Genomic DNA, 17634 nt, shown 5'->3' with positions numbered 1-17634 from the left:
CTCCAATTGCCACAGCTTTTATGCATTTAAAAAGTGCTAAGTGCTGGATGGTTTTGTTTGGTTGGTTAGTTGTTGTTGGTTTTTTTTGTTTGTTTTGTTTTTTTTTCTGTGTGTGTGCGTGTGTGTGTGTGCGTGTGTGTGTGTGCGTGTGCATGTGCATGTGCGTGTGTGTGTGTGTAAATATTTGATCCTACTGCTTTGTAAATCCTATGGCAGTATTTACAAATTTGAACTCGGTGATCTATTTTCAACTATCTTTTTCCAATTTTAATTGATGTATTTGTGAATTGCATCAATATAAGCAGCATTGCTACACTGGAGACTTCTTTGTGAAATCATGTTAAAAAGTTTAAGCAAGATTTTTGATTCACAAGAACAGCTCTTCTTAAATCAGTTCTTGTGTACGTCTGCAAGAGCAATTTATGAACAGTGCTTTTAGTTGAAGTGGTATTTTCCTACAGTATTTTAGTTTCCCTTGTTTAATGTTAAAATAAATAAATATTTGAGTTCATAGAAGTTCTAGAGAAAACAATATTGCACAGAGAAGTCACATAGTTAATCACGGAAAACTGCACAAGTGCTGGGAGTTTGGTTAAGCTGTGAGGGAAATGTCCAAGTAGCCCTTTTTAAAGCCATTACAAGCATACTTGCAGCACTTTAAATCAGTCAAATCTTGTCAACAAGAACTAGGGCTGTGTTCTTCAGCTGGTAGCTAATGTACACACATTTTCTGGGGATTTGAAAGAGCAGACAAACAAGGTCTATAAATTCTCTCCACAGTGAGTTCAAGAACTTTGAACTGTGCCCAAAACAGTTTCTGAGGACAAAAGTATAGCCATTTGAAACTAATTCTATTTTTCCGCTTAGCTTTCATAGAATATCAGTATTCGAGACTTCATTGGATCATTGAAACATAATTTTATTTTTAACATAATCAGTACCATCTTGACAACATTGCCAAAACATAAAGTTAAACAGAAAACCCTAATTTCTGGCTAGAAAACCAGTGAGCTTTCTAGAATTAAATTCAACAAGGCAAAAATCTTCCTAAGGCTTTTGGTCCTCTTCCTAATGTTTTGCTGTGTTGTTGGTTTTATCTGTTTATTTTAATATCTAATAAATAAACAAAAATAAAAGGACAGGTTTTCAAGCACTATTGGATTTATCATATTGGATTTATCTTATCCACATGGTCAAGGTATCTACTACCTGAAGGAACTGGAGAGCAGTTAAATCATGCTGCTTCATTTAGTTTTAGTACCTCTACTCCGATCACCAATATTTGGAAGGTAAGGCTTTATCATGAAGTTTATATTTGTTTATTTATAGATAGATGAGAAATTTGTGATAATAAATTTGCTGTATTTATAACAATGACTGGCTACAGACATTAAATAATCTAGGAAGTCAGTTCAGTCTGCCCTGAGCTTCCCTTGAGCAGGAGCTGACACAGTTCCCTCTGAACTGTGAAAATCCAGGGCTGACAGTGTCTGCAGGTGTTTACTATGAGGGTCCTGGGCAACTTAATTTCATCTGGAGTTTTACCACAGGTTTAAATTCTGACCTGAAGACTGAAGAATATGAAGAAATACAGCCTTCAGAGTCATTCAAATAATGTGGTACAAATGTTACTTTAAAATATAGAGCACATTCTTAAATGATGCATATTATCATGTATGTATATAGTATACAATCATTATTGACCTTAGACTCTTCAGACAGATTTGACATTTTGCTGTCCTCTGCCCTCAGCCGTAAAAATGTTTTACAAAATGTTAATTGACAGTTTTAGAAATCTCAGGTGGATGTTCAAACAAGACACAGAATTTTTCAGAGAACTTGAACTTGAACCATCCCAAATACTGAGCCAGAGACTGAGATGGAAAGCTACAAGCAAGCAAAGATAGGATTCTGCAAACAAGGTCATTATCATAGCACCAAAGAAGGACACATACTGATGTTTTGGGAACACCTACTTGGAATTACATGTCCTTTAGTGCAAGGCATGACTTTAGCATAATGGTAGAACCAGATGCAATACCCCATTGGTCAGTCCTCAAGTCCTCTCTGGCTGGATTTTCTGGAACCAGATAATGCATCGGATTAGGCAGTATAATAGCCTATCATTCCTTATGAGTAATTTAATATACATTCTTGAAAATAGCCTTCAGTAAGACCTATTTTTATTGCAGATAAATCCCAAAATTATTCCAAGAAAGTTCCTAGCTATGTCACATCAAAATCTTCATACTAGCCTCTTCACAAGCCTTGAGATTTTGTAACTGATTGTGTCTTGGTTGTTTGAGACAGATGCAGGAAAACAGCCAGAAATGTGCTGGAACAAAAATTCATCAGTTATAATTCTCTTAAATGTGTGTATCCTTCTCTAAAATGTGTGTATCCTTCTCTGAGTCCTGGACTTTGTCAGCAACAGTGTACCCACTCTTGTAGGACAGCTATTATATAGGGAATGGCATTCTTTCCACCAGCAGTCAGAGGAGACTGCTTTCTTCAGCAGTAATCCAGCAGTAAAGCATCAAATGAGAGCTCTGAAGGAATTTCAGTCTGTTTTCATGTATTCCTGTCTAGCTATAGCTCAAATATTACATTTGAAATTGCTGTACTAAAAGAAACATGGATTTCTGTTCCATTCCTATTTCCTGAATGAAGACATTTTTTTCCATCTTTGCACACAGGAGTAGTAGGAGAATGATGTCTCTAGAATTAGAAGCAATTGATCATTTTTGCAAAATAGCTACAATAGGGATTCATTCATATTACAGTTCAAGATCATTTATTTAAAAATGCAGGTAGATGAAATGTAGTAATGGCCAACTGTGTTTCTCTTCCAGATCTAGATAAATTGATCTTTAAGTTAAAGAGTCTTTAATGTTGTTAACTGAAGTGCAATGAACTTGTGCAATCCATGTAGCTGCGTTTCCTTTGTAGAAGGAAAAAATTAGCATGGAACAAACACCTGAAAAGATTTCTAGTCCCTTTACCAGCTTTGTTGCTCTTCTCTGCACATGCTCGAGCATCTCAGTATCTTTTTATCCTTTTTGTAGTGAGGAGCCCCAAAATGAACACGGAACTTGAGGTGCAGTCTCACCAGTGCTAAGTACAGGGGGACAATCATTTCCCCAGTCCTTCTGACCACACTTTTTCTGATACAAGCCAAGATGTTTTTGGCCTTCTTGTCCACCTGGGCACACTGCTCACTCATGTTCAGCTGGCTGCCAACCAGCACCCCCAGGTCCTTTCCCGCTGGACAACTTTCCAGACACTCTTCCCCAAGCCTATCCCACTGCATGAGGATGTTGTGCCCCAAGTGCAGCACCCAGCATTTAGCCTTGTTGAATGCCATGTGATTGGATGTAGCCCATCAATCTAACCTATCTAGATCCCTCTGCAGATCCTTCTTACTCTCCAGCAGATCAACACTCCCACCCAACTTGGTGTTGTCTGCAAACTTACTGAGGGTGCACTGCCAACCCCTCATCAATATTGTTAATAAAGATATTATAGAAAACTGACCCCAGTACTGAGCCCTGGGGAACACCACTATTGACCACATTTAACTCCATTCACCCTGTCATAGAAGGAGATCAGGTTGGTTAAGCAGGACCTGCCTTTCAGAAACCTGCACTGACTGGGTCTGATCACCTGGTTATTCTGTACATAACATGTGATGGCACTCAAAAGATCTTCTCCATGACCTGCCCTGGCATTGAGGTCAGACTAGCAGGCCCGTAATTCCCTGGATCCTCCTTCCTACCCTTCTTGTAAATGGGTGTCACATTTGCCAACCTCCAATCAACTGGGACCTCCATGTTTAGCCTGGACTTCTGGAAAATTATTGAAAGGGTTGAGGCAAGCGCTTCCACCAGCTTCTTCAGAGCCCTTGGGTGGATCCCATCCAGGCCCATAGATCTGTGAGTGTCCAAGTGGTGTAGTAGGTCACTAACCATTTCCTCTTGGATCATAAGGGCTTCATTCTGCTCCCTGCCTCTGTCTTCTAACTCAGTGGGCTGGATACCCTGTGAAGAATTAGTCTTGCTAATAAAGACTGAGATAGAGAAGGCATTAAGTACCTCAGCCTTTTCCTTATCTCTTGTAGGTTTCCCCTAGCATCCAATAAAGGATGGAGATTATCCATAGTCCTCCTTTTCTTGTTTATGCACTGATAAAAACATTTTTAATTGTCTTTTACTGTCATGGCCAAGTTACAGTTACTAGCTGGGCTTTGATCCTTCTAATTTCCTCCCTATATAACCTCACTATATACTTGTAGTCCTCCTGAGTTGCCTGCCCCAGAGTTCTATCTGATATATCTCATGTCAAATCAATGCAACTGTGTTAATCAGAGGACAAATTTGTTTGCTGTGCTTTTTCCCCACTACAATTCATACACGGATACAACAGCAACTCTTAAAATTTCCTTTGGGTTTTATGATTCCCTTAAATGTTTTTAGGGTTCTCTCAAGATCCTTGCTCTTTTATATTGTTTGATATCCCTCCTAATTAAATATTTTGATCTCCATAACCAGATACTTTCAGAAAAATATGCTTCAGTATTGTCAGATTAACTATATTTATAAAATATATAAGTATATAAAGCACAGGTAATAGCAATAAGGTGACACCCACAAGACCTCTAGAATGCATGAGTGAAATGGTGGGCTAAGAACATCAGAAGGATATTTATCTACAAATCAAAGTGCTTCTGTATCTTGTACAAAATCATATCTAAGACTGCCCAGTTTTAGTCAGATTGCTTCAGGGGAATCCATGTTGCTTACTTTGTGCTAGTCTGCGCAATACAAAATCCAAGAATACTAATAATCCTTCTGTGGACAATGGTTCTTTCAACCTTTGTAGATTATATATTAAGTGACTAAAGTACTCATGCTTCTGGCATCTTGTGTGATAGACCATGTTACTTTACTTTTAAACACCTTCAGAGACACTATATTCTCATCTAGATGGCTGAGATCCAGAATTTCTTTCTTGCCACCTCTCTGTCTCTGATGGAATTTTAGAGTTCTTGTGTCAACACAGAGGTAAATACTTTGCTAGGGACATATATCATTGAATTCTTCCATACAAATCTCTGAGTACACTATTCATATTTTTCAGGCTTTATTGAATCTCATGGAGTATGGTTCCAGCTACAGGGTTTACTTCCAACACTTGGTCATGATGGTATGATTTCCATGTCCCCAAGGATCTAAGAAGGAACACATAGATGTGTCTGTCCATACTAGTATTTTAGTTTAGATCAGGAATGTCTTTTGAAGTGAATCTCTCAATTGTCCCCACTTACAGCATCTCAAGTGAGATCATAGTATAGTCTTGGAATACATGAGCTAAATTCCTTTTGAATGAAACTAAACTGGGAGATGACTGCTGGGAGTGCATCTGATATACCCCAACTGTTAAGAGGTGTTCAGTCTATAAGACCAGATAGAGCTAGTCCAATGTAAAATCCATGAAATACCAGCACTAACAGATCTGGTTCTGTCACACCACACTACTGTAGACATTGGGTATAGGTCCTTAGACAGCTCAGAAAGGTATCATTGCAACACTTGCTGAGAATTTACAGGAAGTAATTTAAAGATTATAGTAGAGTCTATAACTGACAATTGTAAATCTTTTCAAGATCTTCTGAGGCAATCTCTACTAGAGATGTCTAATCTTTGCTAGGACATGTAAGTACTCCGGTGTAGTTGTCTGAATTAAAAAAAAAAAAAAAAAAAAAAAAAAGCACTGTTTTTGCACCTCTTTCCTCAAATCTTAAACAAGAGTCTCATAGAAGCAGTTTAGCTTAAAATGACTTGGGGGTTCTGGTGGACAAGTTAAATATAAGTCAACGATAGGTTCTTGTGGAATAGAAGGCTAACCACATACTGGGCTGCATTAGCAATACTATAGCCAGCAGATTGAAGGGCACTTTTACACAACTTTGACTTTATTTGGATTAACAGAATCATTAGGAAGTTTCATACAACAGTGCACTCAGACAATGAAAAGACTAAGCTATCTGCCACTGCTGATATTCAGTAGCTACTTTTCTGTTATGTAGAATATGAGCTAAGTGTTAGGCCAACCATGAAGCTTTCTTTGTTGTCACAAAATGGATCCACTTCTTTCTTTGCAGCTGTGGATGGAAGGATTTTTCTTCCAGTGCCCTTGAGCAAGTATGCTGTAGCATAGTGGTTTTTTAGCCTACAGCTGAGATGGAAACAGGACTTGAATCTTAAGTACAACAGAATCAGATCTTGTAACACATAATCACCACAAATATTTAGTTAATATCAAATATCTGTGTACTGCTAAAGAAAGGGGATTTCTGCTCATTTGTTAAAGAGAGAATGAATGAATAACTCTATTGTTAATTAGAATCAGATTGCAAAAAGTATTTGCATTTGTATGAAGAAACTTCAAATTGAAAAGTCACTGTTCAGTCTTGCCCACAGTTGTATGCACATATTTTCTAAAATCAGCAAGTGTTAGCTAGCATTGTAGCAGATAAATGACATATATACATGTGTCTAGGGGCAAGATTGACCCCACAGGCTGTAAGACTTGCTACCACCTAACTTTTCGCATTCCATAGTTGTGGAGTGGATAAATCTAATTCACACTAATAAGCATGCCTTTAAATTTTAAAAAATCTGTTAACGTTATAAGTGTTCTTCTACACTGTTTAGTCTCCTATTTATAAAACAAACTGTGACTTCAATTTCTATCAGCTCTTCATTCTGCATTCATTTCAGTTTATTGTAATTTTCAGGTACACATCCAGGACATAACAATGTGAGATAGGAATTTTCATCAGAAGGTTGTTTATACACCTATTGCCTATAGCATGGCACCCTTTCTCTTGTGCTTTGCCCTTCTAATATGTGTATACCTTTGAGTGTATCTCAGACATCTGAAAGATCTGGACAGGTACAGCCACTGAACTTGTACACAGACTGCCTCAATACTTTATCTTTACACTCCTCCTAAGGTCAAGCAGTTATGGAATTTTCACAGTAAGAGCTTGGGCTTGCCGGTTATATGCTGCACCCTTTCATGGTAGACCCTCCATCTGTCCTCATCACTGCAAACTTGTCAACATTATGCCTGTGTACTCAGCTAGATTTCACAGAAGTGGTCTACAAGATCTTCAGTAATGGCCTGCAAATTGAGTATATACAAAATACACATCTGTGGCAAGGGCATTTCCAAAATCAAAATTCTGGCTGTCAGGCAGGGGGCCCATGCCCAATGCCCTCACACATTTGAATGCACAATGGGGGCTGTGGCCTAACCTGCCTATTTCACTTACAGTCATGGAAGTGAATCACAGGCGTTCAAGAATTACATCACATAGATCACCTCCAGTCTGCTCTTCATGAAACAGGCAAGTGTCCCCCTGCAGGGCTAGTTGAAGTTCTGCTTTCTTCATACTAATTCTTCAGTTTTTAAACTTTTAGTTGTATTCTCCTGTTTCATCCATGTCAGAGTCATGTTCCCTCTGTGGCCTTCCCTTTAACCTGAGCCCATATATATCCCTTCCATATTGCTATTTACTAAAACCATTTCATGAAATAACAACATAACTGTATAAAGGAAAAGCAAAAGTCTCCCAGAAAGCAAAAGTCTCTTTCATGCCTAACAGATTTTTAGTAGAACACTGAGATTATGTGATTGAGTCATGTTAGAATGTCATAGGCAAATTAATATAATTTGGGGGGGCTGGAGCCAGAACAACTTAATTCAGGCCCAACTCAGCCATACCAATTACTTTCTTTAACAACAGAGCTGAAACAGAGCAGAACTCCATCCTTTCTTTTTGTTCCTTCTCCAACACATAGTTTCTCTGCCAGTGAACAAACTGGCATATGCCAAAGTTGAGTCTGAACATGTAGAATCGTGTAGATAGTAAAGATGTTATAGGAAATAAATTTTAAGCTTGAGATTGTGCAAACATGACATTGCATATGTATCCTGAGGAACCAGTACACCTTATGCTGCAGAACAGAGGCTACAGACAGAAAACATGCTTTATTTAGAAGATGGCTGTCATTCTGAAGTACACTGACACATTTTATGTCTTATTGCTTTGTTACAGCTGGTATTGTAAGAAACCATGAGAGTAATTATATGGTATTGATGCAATCTATCCAGATACAGGAACAAACCTGTTTTTGATTTTGTAGATGGGATTCTTTCTCAGAGATTCCATTTTGTTTAGGGTGGGTTGATTTTGGCTTTTCTCCAATGAACATCCTCAAGATTGACTGGTTTCTCTTCACTCAAAATTTACTTACTTTTTAAAAAGCATTCATTAAGCACATTCTTTTGAAAGAAATTATGAGACTATAACAACATTGCCAGTTGTTGGTGAACCAAAAGATGAATTGAGAGAGAAAACCCTCATGAATCAAGTCTAAGCATAGATACTGTCTGGTTGTGAAAGACCATCAGTGGCAATTGTGGCTTCTTATCAGGACTTTGGAAAGAACAAAATTATCAAGTTATGACAGTCATCCAGTGGACATTCCCAAATTCCCAGATAACGATCAAAGGCATAAGGCATTTTTGTTTGTTTGTTTCTTTGTTTTTTAGTGAGAAATTGCATACAATTTCCAGAAATGAATAATAATCTTACTCTTCTGAAATTCTGATTTCTTCAAATTACTCTTCTTCATTGTTTGCACAAATTATCTTAAATTTAACAATTTATTTTGGAAAGTCTACAGAGCTGGGTAGTTGAAAGAGGCCTTTCCCTATACAGGAAATCAAATGCCCTGCCCACAGTGCTTCAAAAGATGCTTTTCTTCTCTGTAATACTTACAAATAGTGTAGGCAATTTGTAAGCCAGAAAAACATTGGCTAATGATCGATCCTAGAACTGCTGTTTGTCTATAACTAGTTTGTCTTAACAGCATGGAGCCTAGATAGCATTAGTTATGATTAATTAAAGATAAGATGATTGTGCAGCCCTGCTCAACCTGAACTATTAGTGTTTTAGCAGCATATAGCACAGTACTGTAATAGTGATTATATTGTACCTACGCTTTATAAAGTTTATTTACAGTTAGACATGATTCCCATACAAATTACTATGAAGGAGTGCTATTGTCACAGGCATCTAGAAAAGCAAACATTTGATGTATGAGTGTGTACGGCCACAGTAAAGATATTCTATATAAATAGGCAATTATCTACCTGTTACGTAGTTTTGTAGGGTTTTTAAGTTTAATTAAAATAGATAAAATATTTTGCTGCTGCACTAGTAAAATAGTTTCATTTTTTCAAATGAAGAGGAAGGGGTATTGTACTATAGAAGTATACTCATAATGCACATAACATTTATTTGTATATAATCACTTTCCCTGACCGTTTCCCTAAGCCTTTCAGGGAGCAGTAGAAAATAAAAACAAAAGCAAAACCAAAGCAAAACAACAACAACAAAAACAAACAACAACAAAAAGCACAGTTATAGTTATGAATCATCATATTTAACTGCTAGGATTTCAAATACATTTGAATTTCATTTCATTGGGCTTTGCATGTGGTACATTTAACTATTTGTTTCCCCTGGAAAACAAAATGATCAGGCAGTTTATTAAATGCCATACAAAACAAATCTGAGTTTCATTTTCCTTTTCTCAACCATTCTTTATATTTGTGTTATCAAGTTTATCAAGTTACATATGATTTTGGATGTGTGAAAACAGTTTTAGCAATTACTTTATACAAAAATAAACAGCAGTAGAACTAGTTTGCCATAGAATTATCTAGTTATCCCATCCTGTTATCATGTAGATGTGTTTGAATGGTTTCTGTAGAGCTCGGGAATGCAGGATTTGTCTGCAAATATTTTAGTTGAGGTTTTAATTTAACTATATACATGAACTGCATGAACTTTGGCACTTGACGACTTCTGAGAAAAAGCTATCATTAAGTAATACTGGACTGTAAATAGTCATATGTTGTAAGGATATTGCATCAAAGCCGTCATTTGGAAAGCATATCAGCATTGCAGTTCTGTTTTAGAAACCAACAGGATGCTATCTAAGTGTGTTTAGCCAGCTGAAAGCTATCAGAGTTCCTTCAAACAAACATTGTTTGAATTAATACATTATTTCCAAACGAGTTACATTGGCAAGGTATATAGCAACATGTGGTTTAGAAAAATAAACCTAAATAAAATGAAAACAGAAGCAGCAGGAACTCTGTTTGAGACTTGTATGAACTCTATGTGGATTTTATCTCATATGGTAAATAACTGAAAATTAGAAGTAATATTCTAAGAAGAAAAGGTTGACATAAAGGAAAGAGTTGAACATAGTAGAAGCACCCATTAGGTTAAGACTTCAAGTATGGAAGTCAATGTGTGGTAATATGTCAGTGAAACTGCTAGGACATATTGTACAGGCACTATTAAGTTCTGTTAAAAAAAAAAAAAAAAAAAGTAAAACATTTCTGGCTTTATGTAGTTTCTCTATTCCTGAGTCTTCCAGTTTTATTTGACACATTGTATTCTCTGATAAATTACTTGTTGTTCAGAGACTACTGCTGGTAGCTTAGACATATGACTAAAATAGGACTATGATTATAACAGTAGATTGTTTAGGTACAGATTGCAGATTATATATATATATATATATATATATATATATATATATATAAAGCCCATCACCACAGCATCTGATCATTGTAAAGACCTGTTCTCAGAACGTCTTGTAAGTTAAGGAAAAGCAATCAGTATTTTTTCTGAATAAAGAGTCGAGACATCAAATATATGTGTGTGTGTGTATATATATATATATATATATATATATATTAGGATGCTGATGGGTTAGGTTTATGCATAACTGCAGAATGAATCTACAAACCCACATTTCCTTCAAGGTATTTATTCTATGCAAGTGTGGCTCATTTAGCAAAACTTTGAGCTTTGTTCCTTTGACCTGCAACTTGCAGAATCAAATTATTATGTGTGCTTTCCTAAAAATATCAATGCATTAATGTGAATAGATCTGGACAAGGTCTATACATGAGCACCTATTGAGCTATGGCTAAACATCTTTACCATTGAATATGCACTCAGTGCCTACTCACTGTTAAATATATAATGGTGTGTTTGTCAAGACCAAGACACAACATGGTCTTCAGAACTGTTTTGCACTTTGATTCTATCTAGTAAATCATGAGGTTTTGCTCTTCCCAATTTCTTCATGTATTACTTTGGAAGGAGGGAGGGAGGGAGGGAGGAAGGGAGGAAAGAAAATCTGTTTTTCTTAATTCACAAACCCATACAGACCAAATTAGTATTTGTCCTTTTTTGAAACACCTCTGATCTTTTCTATATAGCATCTCATACCACAAATAGATGAAACTATAGATGATACAGAGCTGATCCCTGGATGAGAAATTGTTTACTAACATTTTAAGTCTATTTATATCTATTGTAATCTGTTTAATCTAATGATTAAAAAAAGTACTTCTTTCCACTATCTAGAAAACAAATCCCTAAAAAATTTGATCTTTTGTTTGTTTGTTTGTTTGTTTTGGGTAATATTTCTGCTTGTTTACTAATATTAAAAGTGATTAGTCAAAAAAAAAAAAAAAAAAAAGGCTGGTTGAGCTAAGTTAAAGCAAACAAAAAAGAAAGAGCTGTAAAATTGTATAACTCTATTTTTTTTAAAGCTGTTTAAACTTTACTAAACACTTTTAAACGTTATTAATCTTATTTGGAATTACAGAATAGGTACAAGAGAGGACTGACCACTCACCTTCCGGTTTACACTAACTGTTAGTTTAACCTAAAGCCTAGAGGAAGCCTGTTTTGTTGAGCTGTTCCCTTGATTAACATTATGGACTTTTTTCTAAGGAATATCTCCTTGTCTGTGAGAAATTATGGGCATTCCACTTCCTTTCCTTGCAACATTTTTCCTCCATGAAGCCCTAGGAGCCCAGATTCACTGTATGGAAATACATGCTCACTAAAGTTTAAGCAAAACTGGCTCTGGGAACAATCTTAGTAAATTACTGTCAGAGGGATAAGAAAACAGATTTCCAGTACCCGCTTATCCATCATTTTTGTATTTCAGTCTTAGAATCTCTCTTATGTCCATGCTGAATAGTCACACTCCAGATACTGAAGAAACCAATACTTCACAAGCTGAGAAAACCCTGTTGTTTCAGGTAATGATAAAGGAAGTCATTCTATAGCAATGTTGTAATTATTTATCCAATCTCTATAACAATAATTGTAAGTCCATGCATATTTTACATACTATTGTCTTTCATCTGTAATTTAAGAATTATCTAGTAGCTATTTGTAAACCATTTATCTAGCATGACATATTTTTAAATTCTCTTTCGATTCTGGCTCTTATTTCATATTTATTTATTATTATCAGATGTGAAAAATATATATTTTTTTGAGAGATCTAGATAAGTATTATTGAAATTTCTATCATATTCTCACACTAGATCATCTCAGTTTAATACTGCTGCACATTATAATTGTCCTCCAATTAGTATGCAAGGGGAAGTGTGTAGGTAATTCCATGGCATCAAGCACATGTTCTGTGGTAACAATGTGCATGTAATATTAAAGAAATAAAATGAGTAGTGATTCCCTGCATATGCATGACTCTCCTGTAGATATATATAATATATACATATATTTTATATGTATATACATATATGTTTACATATATACAATAGTCTCTGAGTATTGTATATATGTGAAGCAAAATGTGATGTTAGAGTTATTAAAATTGTACTCAGCAACTAAAGTCATATCCAGTCCTTGTTTTGCAGTCAAAAATGTGAAAGGCTCAGTTTGAACACAATAGTTTGCTGCTGCAGGTTTTCAGAACACCGGTTAGCATTATACATTTCATTTTTAGACAAGTTACAACATACTGCATATTGGAATCCACATATTTAAGCATATTGCTGCCATCATATGGTTATATACTTATTTGTCAGAATGGTATAATGTGCTCCATTTTAAAATAAATGTTATGTAAGGAAGTATAAAATTGCACATTGAAGTAGTAATGAGTGTAATAAAGTTTCTAAACCCTTTTTATGTTTAAGCTATAACAGTTCTGTCTGGCTCCGAGTATGAAATACATTGTCTCCTGAAGCTAAATGAGTAAGAATATGTTCTGTGTGATCCATACAAGGTGACATCAAGATAATACAATTAAACATTAGTCAGAGAAAATACCGTGGGATAGAAGTTAGTGGGAGTTTTGCCTGAGCAAGGAGTGAATAAAAAAGGAGAAAAGCTGTCAGAACATTTTCCAGGTGGTTACAAAAGAAATTATGTTTGTGTGTTACAGTATGTTAAATCAAATTCAGTTTCACTCCTTTTGTATCTAATTGTCTACATTTTGGAGCTTCTTATGCAACATTCATCAATTAATATTTTCTTTGTTCTTGACTGATTTTTAAAAATGACATAACTTGCCCTTTCAGTCTCAGCCCTATATTTGTGCTGGCAGGCACAAGTCATGTTGAAGCAGACACTCTTTCCTTTCTGCACATTTATTCCATGGAGATCATAAGCCTAGGCAGTCTGACAGACACACAGCAACAGCATGGCTAGTAAAAAACAAAAAAAAACCAACAAAAAACAACACACATATATATGGGATGGGATAGGAAAGGAAGAATAATATAAGCTCATTAATATATTATTAAAATGCTTTACTTATGTAGAGAAAAATCTAGTTCTTAAAATTAATGCAATTCTTGAAGATTTTTTGAAATAGTGTCAGTATTTGAAGACAAAATTGCATTTTATTTTATTTTTTAACTCCTGGTTCCATAAAACCACACATTATCAGACCTGTTTGATTTACCTCAGATCATCCGGCCTACATTAATTTCTACAACATATCATTTACCTTGCAATAACTCTACAGGAATTGACAAATCTGCACATACATCTGTGTACCAGGTTAACTTAGGTTTAAAATAGATGTTTGATAGTATTATAGGAAACATAGTTAAGACAGCTTACTCAGGCACCTTGAAGTAGATTCTGACCCTATCAAACTGAAGGAGAAAAAGGAATAGATAAAACAATAATTAAATATTCTAGTCAGTGTAATGAACTTTGCTAAGTCCAAAAGATGTGCATTTTCTTTAGCTATAAACCAAGGTTGTATTATTCCCAGGTAACCCTCATTGTATTGGTCTAAAATGTCAGAGCACATCATCAAAATTGTGTATTCAACAGAGATTTTAATCCCGAGGGGAAAAAAAAAAATCTAATTCTGGAAACATACATTGAAGGGATGTAAAGTTTTTATAGACATTACTTTGAAATTGCTCATAAGTGATGAAATAACAACTGCAGGTTCTCATAGCTGTACAGGGTTTTATTGATCCAAAGGAAGCAATGACAGAAAAATAAAATCTCTACAGTGGTATTTTCTCCCTGTTAAAGGATTTCTTTCACATTTTTATTTTTTTCCTCCATGGAGTTGCAACATGAAACTGTTTTTGCACCTTCCATTGCCTGAGGATGCATAATATAGTGGCACAGCTCAGAAGTCTTTTGTTTCACATGTATCTTTAACATTTGTTTTTAATACAATTTATAGGAAAGCAGAAGAGAAAAACTTTAAAGTCTCTGGATATTCCTGCCATATATTATACAAATAAAAATCAAGTCCCAGATCTCCCTCAAAATTCCACTCCTGAGGCAGCCAGCTGCACAGTACTTCTTCCATACAATGTAGGTCAGTAGAAGAGGAAAACAGGTAATTCCAAAGCTGAAACATGCTAATAGGGGATACTCAGTGGTTAGTGTTCTGTCTTGCAAGAAGGATGTAATTTGAATATTTCCACTGACACTATCTTTCATGACTTGGCACAAAGACAGACTTTGTTTTGACAGACCTCAAGAAACTAGCTATTCAGGACTCATTACCAGTACCTTAGAGCAAAACCCAATTCATTATATCACAATTATGAAGCATTTCACAGCAAGGAACACCAGGAGCATATATTGCTGCTAACAAGAGACACTACACTTGCTATTCTGTAGGATTTTGGATTGCATCCTGTATAGTTCCCTTTGAAGTAATACAGTCTTCAAGCATGAAAACCAAGGATCTTAATATCAAATTACACAGTCAAAGCTAATGTTTCAAGCACAGACCATACAGCATATTTGGTAGCTCCTGCTACGTGGTAAGAGAGCAGCTGGTATCCAAGATATATGCAGATTTGTAAACATAGGTAATAGTGGAACAATGAAGGATTTAGTGGTTTTGCAATTCAGTTACTGTCCCCAACCATGACATCACTTTAATCCCAGTTACACTGGATGAATCAGCAAGATTTCATCCTTCTTTGGTTTCCCCAGACCTTTGGCAAGACAGTACTGCAATGGTTGTTAGAAGAGTGATAAAATTATGATAATATCCTGGAAACACTACCTGGGTCATACTACTCCTACTCACCCAACAGTCTCAAATACACATTGAATGGGAAAGACAACAAGATAGGTCTTCAATGTCATCCCCCATCATACTGCCTTAAGGGGAAGAAAGTAAATTTCACACAAGATATTCTGGAAAAGCAAATTAGGTGAGAAAACAGAAATTCAAAATTAGTATTCACTACTGTTATGTGATATGAAAGCTTAGAAGTCTAGCAGTATTACCACAGACATACATGTATGGTCATGATGTGTTCTCAAATCAATGGAACCAGTGCAGTTTCAGTCCCATACCCATACAAATAAAGGGATTCAGAAGGATCAAGGAATGCTGAGGTAACTAGATCTTCAGGAACTTTCTTTATCACAAGTGCCTCTGTGATTGTAATGAAAAGCAGAACACTAACAATAGGTTTATAGTCAAGTCAGTTAGCATCAAATGTCCATTGTTCTTTGCTACAAAATGAGTTACATATATCTCACACACATCAAATTGGGTTAAAAGGCTTAAGATCATGTAGGATTGCAAAATCATCCAATATTCAAATTCAGGAACTGTCACAATTTTGGGTCTAGGTTAACCAGCCAATCAACCAGAAATAATACATTTTTCTAGCAAATGAACAACCTGATGCCTGATAATTTTGGTTCCACTCAGAACTGCAGTCTGCAGTTTTCCCTTTCTAGTCCCAGTCTCTTTGCTTTCTAGAATTATTATTCCAAACATAGTTTCCTTTTATGGCTACTGAAAGACACCGCTGATATTCACTGGGCAGTTGACTTGTTCTTCTTTCTCCCTTCACTCTTGCTTGTCTACATGCAACAGTCTGCATGTACATCTAACCACAGCCTTCCCTGGTAAGCACTTTGATTGCAGCTTCAGGCAGTTCCAGTTCCAAGCAGATGGAAAGGGCTGCTTATCACTTTCTTCTCTTATGCCCAGAATCCACCAGTATCTCCCAGTGTCTATTTCTTTTACTGTCAAAGGCCAGCACAACTCTATTCCCTGCTCCAAGCTCTTACAATTTAATCCTTGTTCTTCTCTTCCCTGTGTGTTGAAACATTCTCCTGTCTTCTCCCTTCTTTTCTTTGTTAAAGGGGGAAAATATTTTAGAGCCTCTTGCTCTCTTTCTAGATACCTGAGCCTGACCTGTATAATTAGCAATCCTGGCACATTAAAGAATCTGACTAGTGGTTTTCTTTCCAGTGCATTTGTTTCCTGTAAGATTTGTAAATAGATAATCTTAGTTGTTGTTGTTGTTGTTTTTATTATTACTCCTTTTTGCCATCTGCTTTCTGGTTTAAGTACAGTTCAGCATTGTTTTTATTCATCTTTTTTTCAGTTATTTACAGAACACTTACTATGCTGTGAAGCAGATTATATAATGAAAAAAATGCATTCTCAACTAGATATAATCAAAGTTTGATATATGCCTCATGCTCTAAATTTGAGCAAAGCTGGTTGTATTAGTTCTTCAAGTTCCTACCTGGTATCACTTTACTGCAAAGAGAATAAGATTTTACATGCTGAATAATAGTGTGTTAAATTTGAGGTAATGATATGTTTTGCTGTTATACTATTATGTTTATAGAGAGGTGCAAAGAACTACTTCCCACAAAACCTGGTGATTAATTTAATATTGTGGGTGCTTCATTTTTTTTATTTTTATTTTTTAAAGTAGACACTAGGAAACCCTGCCGCCCTGTGGTAAATAATCTTTCTTCATCACAAAATACTAAGTATTCCTAGCTCTTGAGCTTAAGTAGTGCTTAATTATAGTTTCATTCAAGAATTAAAACAAAATAAATGCTGGACTCTGTAATTAGGAGCATTAGCCATTGTATTTAGACCAGCTTTCAACACAATTGAACTGAATAACTCTCCTTACTTGAATTCCCCTTGTTATTTAATTGAGTGGAGTGTTATTCTTCAGTTTTGAAATGTCATATATTGTTAAACTGCTACATTTCAGTGGGCTTGCTTTATGTATTCAGTTTCTTTTGAACAGCAGAAGTCTTTGAGCAGCTGGTTCTCAGCAACAGGCCTTTTGGAGAAAGCTGGGGGCAGAGAACGGAAAGTGTTGTCAAAGGTACTCAACACTTTCACTTCCTCCAGGGGATCAGGCCAACTCATCCTAGGAATGGCGCAACAGAGTGAGAAA

This window comes from Aythya ferina (genome assembly GCF_964211825.1).
Source record: "Aythya ferina genome assembly, chromosome: 1".
NCBI classification, from domain to species: Eukaryota; Metazoa; Chordata; class Aves; order Anseriformes; family Anatidae; genus Aythya; species Aythya ferina.
This window is presented reverse-complemented; position numbering follows the sequence as displayed.